This window comes from Gekko japonicus, unplaced genomic scaffold (genome assembly GCF_001447785.1).
Source record: "Gekko japonicus isolate JY-2015 unplaced genomic scaffold, Gekko_japonicus_V1.1 scaffold428, whole genome shotgun sequence".
NCBI lineage: Eukaryota > Metazoa > Chordata > Lepidosauria > Squamata > Gekkonidae > Gekko > Gekko japonicus.
The window spans coordinates 147,439-159,599 of record NW_015165842.1 but is presented as its reverse complement, the minus strand read 5'-3'; positions in this window follow the sequence as shown (position 1 = coordinate 159,599).

The window sequence follows — 12,161 nt, the reverse complement described above, 5'->3', positions numbered from 1 at the left end:
TATATATATAAAATTTTCTACATAACACCTACAAAAACTACACACTAACTAAAATTACAGCTATACAACGACCATATATGATAGTAATTATTATCTTAACTCAAAGCTTTTCTCTTATTCAGGTTAAGAATAAAAATTCCATTCTACTGTTTCAATATGCAAAAAATTAAAATGGTTAACAGTGCAAGATTACGTAATGTAATATAAACATTTCTCCTAAAGTTTAAGCTATTGTCTGCCTTTCTTTCCTCTCTTCTTGCTTTTATCGTCCCAACGTGGTTTGGGTGCTGCTACTCCCAATTCTGATTCAGATTCTACTTCTGAACTGCCATCTACAGATGTTTTGTGGCTTTCCAAGCCATGCTGACTGTCCAGTTCTTCTTCTTCCTCCTCCTCCATGTTCTTTGTATCTTTTTGGGGTTCTTGATGTTTCTTCAAAAACTGCTTCAATTTAGTAAAAGAGTCAATCTTTTCTTTTTTGCCTTTGTAGTTGAACATCAAGCCTTCAGGTAGTATCCATGGTAGGTAGTGGAATTTTCCCGTAAATAGGTGGTTAAACTCTTGTGTTGTTTTCTCTTCTTCCTTATCTCAAATGGAATGTCTTTCAATATTCTGATGTCCTTTAATTTTCAGTGTAGTCCCAGATGTTGCTTTCAATATTGCATCTCTTATAGATCTCTTAGAGAATCTGACGTATATTTCACCAGGCAGGTTTTTTTTCTTAATAAATTCTGAATACGTCTGATAGATCATATCCATTTCACTGTCACTGGTGCAGGTTCTTGAATTATTCACAGTTACTATAGTTCTTTATTTTGAGAGGTTTTTATTCTTGGGTTTTCCCAAAACACTCCAGCACACTTTATTTGTATAATAGCAGACTTTTTTGGTGCCCAGAAGACTGGTACCCTCTTTCCAGTGCCCAGACCCCTTCTATTGGAATGGAACACCAGAAATCTTCTTTAGTTGTTAATGACTTTTTAAAGTCTTCACAAGCACTTTCCGATCATACTAAACCAGGGATCTCTACTCCTCAGAGATAACTTTCCCTGTTTGACTGGGTAGGGATTGAGGGATTGTTCTTCTCTCCCTAGAAGATTGATCATCTTTCATTTGGCCTGAATGGAAGTCTTCTTATGCTACCCAAACCTCCTTGCCAAACTTTCCCCCAGTTCGCTGTCTGTGTTCAAACTGCTCTCAGCTAATGCTGAATTAAGACTAGATTAAGTCAAAGATGAATTCTCACTGTCAGCACTAAACCCTTTTTCTGGCAGGGCTAGTCTTAAGACGGTTTCAAATACACGTCACAGATAAGGCAAGAATCTCACTGCCAGCATCCAGCTCCCAAAAAACTTTCTTTTCTCAGCTGATGCCAACCAATCAAATTGCCTGGAGCAACCTGTCACTCAAGGCTCTCCGGCTCTGTGAAGTATTAAGCCTTCACAGTCCTGTAGTTTTATATACAGCACTTTTAAGCATCTTCAAAAGGTGCAAGCCGTGCACACTTGTACATAGCTCTGAGCGCCTTGGAGGGAGGCCAGAATAAAAACATACTAGTTAGGTTAGATATCTTCTGCTAGAGAAAGGAGGAGGATGAAGTAGCTGACTTCCAATCCTGCTGGAAGTCTGGTAGGGGCTAGTATCCACACGGATGACATCTGCGGAAAAGAGAAGATCAGCCCCATGGTCTTTGCAAGTGCTAGTCTCTTCTTTTTCAGGGAAATCAAACGGAAGATGGGAGCTGAATTGTTTGTTAGTCTTTTTGCTTGAGAACTGTATGCATAAAGCAGGAAGCCAACGATGCCAATGAGTTTGCTTCTTAGATTGCCTGTTTGGGATGCTTCAGGATGTAATTTCCCAAGAGGTGGGAGTCTAGGACTCAAAAACAAGACTACTTCACAGAAGTAGTGCCTGTCATCATGGGGGATTTGGAATAGTTGTTACAGGTGATTATATTCGCTGATCTCCTTGTGTCGTCCTTATTAACATTTTGAAGTAGCCCCAGTCATCAGGGGCCACAGCACAACTGGTGGGCATCTTGTGGGTGGCTAGTAGGACAATACTGGTCTTCTGCAAAAGTATTTGAAGAAAACTAGTGGTTAGACGTTCCCTTATTTTATAGTAATTGCTATTACAAGCCATTCAAGATGTAGACGAAAATCACAAGCGATGTTACTAAAATAAATCCCCCCCCAATTCTAACATTCAAAAGAATTCTGAAATTATCGTAGTATTTTTTTGTGTAGTCCTTCATGTCACCTGTTTGTAAGCAGAATCTAAAAGTTCTTAGGCCCTCCTGTAAATGGACAGATATTAAAAATACTGGTGGAATCCCTCCTGACCACAGATGGGGAAAGGATAACATCCATTGCAACAAGACCCATCATTTCTTCCAAAGTTCTTTCATTATGAGAAAAATCAAAGTAGACAAGCGCGCTTTGATATACTGCAGCAGACCTTTGTGCCACCTGCGCAGTAGTCATCTTACATGCAATTGTTCCCACACCAGTGGCTGGTACCAGACAGGAAACTTGACTCATTTGACTGGTGTTGAGGCCTCAGATTTTTTCCCCCTCAGAACTTCGCTAGAACTGTGGCCTGTGAAGCTATGGCTGATAAATAGGTAAGTCAGCGGATCATGAGAACAAAGGAGGAGGCAATTCAGCTCCATCGAGTCAGGGCGCTGTTGGTAATTAAATATGATGATGCCGGAACTCGGCAAAGATCTATGAAAAGCTAGACTCATTTCTCAGGATGGACTATACAGACACCATGGCACCAGTGTTCCCTCTAAGTTGAGTTAGTGTGAGCTAGCTCTCACTATTTTAGCCTCCAGCTCACACATTTTCGTCTTCACTCAGGAAGGAGGGCTCCAGAGCAAACTAATCTATGCAGTGGCCAAATCACTCGCTCACAACTTTAATGCCAGCGGCTCACAAAGTAGAATTTTTGCTCAGAAGACTCCACAGCTTAGAGGGAACATTGCACGGCACTACTGGAGAATTGACTTATTTGCTCGGTTCTCGGAATGTCAGAGACCAGAGGGGCTGAGTATTGAAGTTCTTAAGAAAGTAATCCTAAGTAGGCAATAAGTAGTGAGAGCAGAAGTTTGATTTCACAGCACATAAAACTATCCAGATAAAAAGCCTCCCCACCCCACCCCGGCCAAGTTGCAACTGACTTATGGCAACCCTGTAGGGTTTTCAAGGCAAGAGACGTTCAGAGGAGGTTTACCATTGCCTACCTGTGCATAACAACCCTGGTATTCCTTGGTGGTCTCCCTTCAAAATACAAACCAGGGCTGACCCTGCTTAGCTTCTGAGATCTGATGAGACCAGGCTATCCTGGGCTATCCAGCCATGGGCATGTTAAAAACAAACAAACAAACACTAATCTCCCAAAACTGACAGAATAGGAACATCTTGACCCACTGCCTAAAATTTAGCAAAGAACATACTCCCCATACAGCAGTGCAGAGCAAGTTCCATAGATGATGTGTCAACACAGTTTAAGGTTCGTTTCCCATGCCCGCTGCCTCTCATGCCACTAAAAAAGGAAACACAACAGGAACCCCAGAGCAGATCTTGGTGTAAGGACCTTTTTTTTCATAAAGGAGAAGGTGGTCCTTACCCAGACAGAGTCCCTGTTTGTTTAGGGCATTTAAAATAACCACCACCAACACTCTGAAGTGTGCTTGCAAACAAATCAGCAGTCCGTGCTGTTCTTTCAAGACTTAGTGAGGAATTGTTACTGGAAGTGAGGTCTTAGGACCTGAATTTGTTTGTTGGGTAGAGAGACCGTGGGTATTACAAACTTCAGACTTGAGTCATGGTTAGGTGAATTTCTGAAGCCACCCTGAATCTGCAACACTTTCTGTGGTGAGTGCTATTTTGATCTTTGTCATTTATATTAGAGATAGTTTCCATATTTTTATTCTTCTGCAACTAATTGATTAATTGGTTAGTGTCTGGTTCCGATCATTCTTACAGGTTGCAGTGCAATGTGAGAGCCAGCACGGTGTAGTGGTTAGAGTGTGAGACTAGGGTCTGAGAGAACCAGGTTCGAATCCCTACTCTTTCATGGAAATTGCAGGGTCTCCCGCTTTCAGCCCCCACCTCTCTACCGCCGGCCAGCTACCCAGTGGGGGGCATAGGGTACTTTTTTTTAATTTTTAGTTATTTCAACTTGCTACCCCGCTCGAACCCCCCAAGGGGTCTCTGAGCGGCTACAGTTAATCAATTATCCCTAACCTATGGCCACAGATACTAGGGGTGGGGACAATCCCTACCAGCACCCAGTAGAGTGGTTAGTCGATCCCTTTTTCTCGCCGGGTCAGCTTCGTCGACTTGGCGTCTCGGCTTTCTGGCTCCTTCCCTTCCGGCGGTCTTTCAGTGGCGGGTCGGCAGGGCCCTTCTGTTGCGAGGCACGCTCCGGCTCGGCTTCAGCTTTAGTCCTCGAGGCTCCGCCACGCCTGCGCCGATCACGCTCCCGCGTCGTCCTGGCTCCACCTTTCCACCGACGTCTGTTCACCTCCAATGTTGTGCCGGGACGCCATCTTTTTTGCCGCTCGCCGCTTCTCCGTTCACCGGGTTCCGACGCTCCAGCAGCCCCCTCAGCGGCTTTGGCTCTGCAACTTGCCTCTCTCTGGGTGCGCAACAGGCTTTCAGAGCTTGCCCACAAGAGAAGGCTGGGGCTCGCTCGCTCAGCATGGTGTTAGGAACCTTTCGCAAACTTGAGCCATGGTTTAGCTATTTTCTTTCAATAAAAGCGGCTTTCTAAATACAGTTAAGCCTGTGGAGATTTAAGCATACATAAAGATTTCAGTCTGCTGAGTTATACGGAGTCCCTTTCTACTCAGGCTCTGCTTCATAGTCTGTCAGTATCTGGCCACAGTGATCCATGCTCCCATCACAACCAGGTTAGAATACTGTAACGCGCTTTGCATGGGGGCTCTCTTTGAAAACTGTCTGAAAACTTCCATCTTGGAAGTTGCCAGCTCTGTGTTATTTTTACTTTATTTATTTATTTATTTAATTTCATTTATACCCGCCCTCCCCGCATGCGGGCTCAGGGCAGCTTACACGGCACAACAGTGCAATAAAATATAACACGTTAAAACAATTTAGGCACACAAGTGCGATAAAATTACACAATTAGCCATTTAAAACACAATTCAATCTTACAGGATGCATCAGTAGTTAAAAATACTCCCTCATTATTCAATCTCAACCGTGAGGTCAACAGAAATTTTTGGCCTATTATGCTAATGAGTTCCTGCTGGGCTTTTTCTACAAAAAATGCCCTGGCTCCCATCACAACCAGGTTAGAATACTGTAATGCGCTTTGCATGGGGGCTCTCTTTGAAAACTGTCTGAAAACTTCCATCTTGGAAGTTGCCAGCTCTGTGTTATTTTTACTTTATTTATTTATTTATTTAATTTCATTTATACCCGCCCTCCCCGCATGCGGGCTCAGGGCAGCTTACACGGCACAACAGTGCAATAAAATATAACACGTTAAAACAATTTAGGCACACAAGTGCGATAAAATTACACAATTAGCCATTTAAAACACAATTCAATCTTACAGGATGCATCAGTAGTTAAAAATACTCCCTCATTATTCAATCTCAACCGTGAGGTCAACAGAAAGAAGGGGTGCCATGGGCTGAAATGTCCCCCAGTTGGCTAACCAGCCCCCACGATGGCACTGCTCTGCAGTGCACGATGGGGGTAATAGTGGTGGCGGCGGCTCCTACTCAAAACCCCCTCTTTTTTTACTCTACCTTTTGTACCCTTTGAATTCTGGAAAAGCAGGCAAAAGATGTTTTAAATTAATAGATAGTTATGGTACAGAGACTGGCAACAACTGCTGCCTCAGGTGCTAAAGTTGGCATCATTGCCACCTCGGGTAGCTTTTACACTTGCACATACACACGCATGATGCAGCAGAATTGCTCAAGCAATTGCCAAAGAGAGCCAGTTTGGTATAGTGGTTAAGAGCGTGGACTCTAATCTGGGAAAACCAGGTTTGATTCCCCAGTCCTCCACATGCAGCTGATGGTGTGACCTTGGGTCAGTCATAAGTTCTTTCAGAGCTATTTTCTCAAGGGCAGTTCTCGGGAGAGCTCTCTCAGCCCCATCTACCTCACAGGGAGTCTGTTGTGGGGAGGGGAAGGGAAAGGGATTGTAAGCCGCTCTGAGACTCCTTCGGGTAGTGAAGGGTAGGGTATAAACCCAATCTCCTCCTCCTCCTTCTTCTCAGAGAGAAGTACTGCAACACGACTTCTTTGACCCTCTGCATATAGCGATTGTCTCTTCCCAGTGTCAACTAGCACATACAACATCGACCTCTTTGAATAATACGTTTGAATACCAAATGCCTCATTCATTAACAGATTTAAATTAATAAAAAACATCGGAGAGGTTCACAGCCCTGTTGCAGAGATTCACAGCACATCTTTATTTGTCACAGGGGCGTTTCCCCCCCCCTTCCCCCCATCAAGTCAACTATGCTATAAGCCGTTGCCATCTGGACACCGTATCAAAACACCCGAAAACACCTTCATAAAAATGCTGCGAAGATACTGTTTGAGGACATTTTTCTTTTAAAAAATTAATTCTTCAACAAGTGATCGTTTTATGCTTGGGCTGTCTTTTGATCAAAAACCAGCATGACATTTTATCTGTGAATAAAATAAAACTTAATTAGAAGACCCGGTTCTTCTGTTCTAAAGGTGCCTGGAGTAGTCACATGAGGTAAAGAGTTTATCGGGTTTCAGAGGCTCGGTTGCATCAGGTGGTCCACCCTTTTGCAAAGGCCACCCTGCCTGAGAATAAACATGACATGAATAGCGTGTGCATTTTCCAAGGTGTCATGTTGCTGTTTTGTTGTTCAGGTGAGCCACTATGGCATCATTCCACATCCCACCGTTGTGTGTGTTTTTTTGGTGGGGTCATGCGGGAAGGCAAAAGAGCCTACTTGTATATAGTAGCTTTTGTAAATCTTTGAAAAGTAATGTTTGAACAACAAAAGAAGAAACATTCCCCTTGACAGTTACATTATATGCCATTTTCCCCGTTTAATTTGAAGAACGGCAATTATTTTTGTATGTTTCACCAAGGGGATTTGCAGCTGTAATTCAATAGGGTGCTTTATGACCCTTAAAGGAATTCTCCATTAATGTTTTCTTCCCATTTCCAACAACTGGTGAAAAAAAGCCGCTATATAAAGCCATCATGTATTGTAACGAAATATAGATCCCACTTGTTTTTTGAAAGGATAAAAAACAATAGCAATGTCATTAAAAACAGGTAAAGATGTACCATACAAGAGAATAGTGATTATAATGACCTTCTGGTGGCTGAATTGTAGCTGCCAAAACTCACAAAGTAAGTTTTACTTTACTTCCAGAAAGTGATTGGCTTCATACTTTGGCAGTACAGTATTGTACAATGGGTATCAGACAAGGATCTGGAAGTCCTGGGTTTGATTCCCCACTCTGTTATAGATGCTTGTTTCATAGCCTTGGGCCAGTCAGCCTAAGCTACTGGACAGGACTGTTGTGATGGCAGAATGGAGAAAGGGGGATTATTGTAACCCCCTTTAGGTCCCTGCTGGGGAGGAAAATGGGATAGAAATGAAATAAAGTAAGTACGATGCTACAGTTTGTCCTATAGAAATGGAGCCACCCCAAGAAACATCTGCACTTCCCAGATGTGGATTGGAACATTTAAGGCTGAACTCCGAAGAACACTTTCCTGGAAGTAAGGCCCACTGAATAAAATACAGTTTCTTTCCAAGTAGACCTGCTTAAACCTGATCAGGCCAGGCCCGTAGCTACAGTGGGGCATCTCAGGGCTAGGCCCCCTAACTAACTGGCCAGGCCCCACGACTTCCCATCCAGGCCAGGGTCCCCGAGTAGTGGCAGGTGTGGGGAAGGAGCAGGGCATTCCTGGCACAAAGGGCTGGCTACGGTGGCTGCACGGAGCCAGACAGCCTCAATTACCTTTAATTCAATTAGCCAGTGCCCCCTAAGAAATTCAAATGCCCCCCGACTTAGAAAATCCTGGCTACAGGCCTGGATCAGGCTAGCCCGATCTCATCAGATCTCAGGAGCTAACACAGGGTTGGCCCTAGTTAGTATTTGAATGGGAGACCACCGAGGAATACCAGTGTCATGACGTGGAGGCAACCAATGGCAAACCTCCTCTGAACGTCTCTTGCCTTGAAAACCCCACGGGGTCACCATAAGTTGGCTGCAACTTGACGGCACTGTCCACCACCAACAACAACAACAACACCACCACCAGACCTGCTTAGGATGTCTCCCCAGCAGTGCAATCCTCAACCAAATGACAGCCTACTAAGTCCATTGACTTCAGTGGATGTATGCCCTCCTAAGAGGGCTGCCAACCTCCAGGTGGCACCTGGATATCTCCCACTATTATTTATTTATTTATGTAGGCATTTTTACCCCGCCCTCCCCGCAAGCGGGCTTACAAGGGGCATAAGCCCATACATAAAACCAGATAAAACAATAAAATCATAAATAATAACAATAATGCATCTGAAGAAGAGGAGGGTGCTACAGTCAGTCTGTTAGGCATTAAGACTCTTTCTTGAGATATGTTCTGTTGTCCGTGGAACCCAAAGTATATTATGAGCTGGACGGTAGCCCTATAAGCCAATGTGGACTGGATACCTGATACAGACAACCTCTAAAAACCAGGGCTATTTTTGGGCAGGAACGCAGAGGAACAGAGTTCCGGCTGGCTCCTGATTTGGCCACGCCCAGCAGGAATTTATTAGCATAATACGCCACACCCAATAGCAGAAACTCATTAGGATTGGCTACATTAGGTGTGTGTGGCCTAACATGCAAAGGAGTTCCTGCCAAAAAAAAAGCCCTTTTGACAACAAACAAGGTAAACAGAATATGAAGGGAAAGGTGAGTGTGGCTGAATGACCACACTTCTGGTAACATGGGGGTGTGGCCTAATGTGCCAATGAGCTGTGCGGTCAGGGTGTGTCCTAATATGGTAATGAGTTTCTGCTGTTGGGTGTGGCCTATTATGCTAATGAGTTCCTGCTGGGCTTTTTCTACAAAAAGAGCCCTGCTAAAAACTATGTCCGTCTCCGCATATGCAATACTTATGTAATATTTATATAGCACCTTGGACATGTTTTATGGTTTCGATCTGTTTAAAACTTGTTCAAATTTTATTGTAAGTTGCCCTGAGCCTGCCTTGGCGGGGAGGGTGGAGTATAAATCAAATAAAAATATTACTACTGATCTCCAGATGACTGAGATCAGTTCCCCTGGAGAAAATGGGTGCTTTGGAGGGTGGACTCTGAGGCAATCTACCCTGCTGAAGTTCCTCCCCTCCCCAAACCCTGCCTTCCCCAAGCTCCACCCCCCAAATCTCCAGGTATTTCCCAACCAAAAGCTGGCAACCCTACCTTCTAACTGTGTTTGGGTTTGCACTTCATACGACCCTGGAGCAAGCTGAGGCCACCAGCCTTGCAGTGCTGGCAGCTTAGCAGGGGCCTGGGGCACGAGGATGATGACGGGAGGCAGAGGCTTGCTACTAACCCAGCTTTCCCCCCCTAAGGCACCTGGATCCTGTTGGTGGGGAGGCACACTTGGCTAACCTTAAATCACAGCAGCTTTGTATGTATTGAGATTTATAGCCTCTTATATACATCCAGCACTCAAATAACATTACCTATTTTTACAGCCAGCCGATTCTATGCAGTTAGGCCTGCCTAAACCCCTTGAAACCAGTTCACAGGAAGAGAGAGGAGGTCAAGAAATACTGACATGCCCCAAAATCACAGTGAGTTCATGGCACACATGAACTTCCAAGATGCAACTTGAAACTTCTGTTAAGTCCCATCCTGTCCACTGAACTATACTGAGAGAAGCTTGTATTTACATACTTGCCGTGTAATGGAGTGAGCTCCTGTCTCTGGCCCCAGCTCCTGCCAACCTAGCAGTTTGAGAGCAAGAAATTGCAAGTAGATAAATAGGTACCGCTTTGGTGGGAAGGTAACAGCGTTCCGTGCACCTCAGCATTCAGTCACGCTAGCCACATGACCATGGAAAAGTCTTCAGATAGTGCTGGCTCTTTGGCTTGGAAACGGAGATGAGCACACACACACACACCCCAGAGTTGGATTCGACTGGCTGTCGAGCAAGGGAAACCTTTACATTTTACCTCCGTAATGTTGGTTTGGATACAGCCGCTCTGCTCTTCTAAGCATGGAAAAGAGACTTCTGCCAGGAGTGGGGCTTCTTCCACCAGAAGGAGGTTCCAGACTTAGCTGAGCAGGAGGAGGAGAGGATCCATCGTCACTTACAGTGCTGTCCTAACCAGGTCTACTCATAATCCTACTTAGCTCTGTTCAATGATGCTCACTCTCAGGTAAGTGTTCTTACGATTTTATATACGACTAGGAAAAAGGCCCGTTGTGGAAATAAATACAACGGCCTCTAGAAAGAGGCTCTGGGCAGGTACCCCAGCCTTGGACACGCAGTGTCAATTTGCTGTGGCGACCTCAGCAGGCTATAATGACACTGAGTCCACCATTTTCTCCAGAGGAACTGATCTCTGCTACCTAAAGAACAGTTGTAATTTTGAGTGATCTCCAGTCCTCACCTGGAGATTGGCAACGATGGTTCTCCAGAAGGTATTACCGGTAGTTGGTTTGGAGGGTGGAGTCTATGGCTTTGTACCTGTCCGAGGTCCCACGCCTCCTGAAACCTCACCCTCTCCAGGCTCCATCCCTCACATCTCCAGGAATTTCCCACCTGGAGTTGGCAACTCTATCTCCTTCCCAGCCAATCATCAACCTACCTTTATTTCCCCCTCATTCTTCAGCTTTCCACCCCCCACACACCTGCAGCCTCTCCCGTGCTCTGAAGCCCTGACTGCTACGTCACATTGGCTGTCATGGGGGCTACCTCAGCAGCATATAAGGATACAGAGCCCACCATTTTCTCCAAGGGAACTGATCTCTGCCATCTGGAAAGCAAGTTGTGATCGAGTGGTATGCCAGATCCATCGGATTTGCTCCATTCTCACCTGACGTGTAGTCATTTGATATTAAAGAAAATTTTCTCTGAAGGCCCGGAATTGGTATCTCAGGATTCTGATTCTTTCCCTCTTCTTGCCTCTGGGATCCCTGCTGGAATATTAGCAGCATCATGTTGCAAAATCAACAAGGGCCTTATGTAACCCCCTCTCCCAGTATACCTGCGGATACCTGAAGTGATTCTGGTGAAGCCCTAGGGGCTGTGTTCCCTCTAAGCTGAGTTAGTGTGAGCTAGCTCACAGTTTTTTAGCCTCCAGCTGACACATTTGGGTCTCCACTCAGGAAGGAGGGCTCCAGAGCAAACTAATTCATGCAGTAACCAAATCCCTCGCTCACAACTTTAATGCCAGTAGCTCACAAAGTAGAAATTTTGCTCACAAGACTCCACAGCTTAGAGGGAGCATAGTATAACTGGGAAAGCAGTATTCCGTATCAAGGATGGTTGTAAGACAGCAAGTGGACGTTTAAAAAATATTAATTATTTCTATTTGTAGTAACCTGGGAACCTCATTTGAAGTAGTGGTTGAGAGGGGTGGACCATTAGGTACCTATAGCGCCTGTCTATAGCAAGTGATAATTTTTAAAGGGTGTGTTCACACGTGTAAATTTCCAGCATCAGAAGAACCAGAATGGATTCCCCGCTTCTCCACAGGACACCCACTGGGTGGCCTTGGGTCAGTCACAGTTGTCTCAGAGCTGTTCTTTCAAGAGCATTTCTCTCAGAGCTCCCTCAGCCCCAGAGCTATTTTGGGGCAGGAACACACAGGAACACAGTTTTGGCTGGCTTCAGAGTTGGCCATGCCCACTACAGCCAAAACCTCTGTGTACATGGCTACAGAGGGAAGTCCTGGAGAGTGACACCCCCCCTGGGCGGGCCAGGGGGTGTCCTGGAAGGATTGGGGAGGCATTTAAATGCCTCCTCATGCCTCCCCCGGCCTGTCCAAGGGCCAGCTTGCCCGGGTTCCCCGCAGCCGTGGGGCACCTGGGCAAGCCAAGGGAAGGCATGGGGTGTGGCCTAATATGCTAATGAGTTTCTGCTGTTGTGTGTGGACTATTATGCTAAT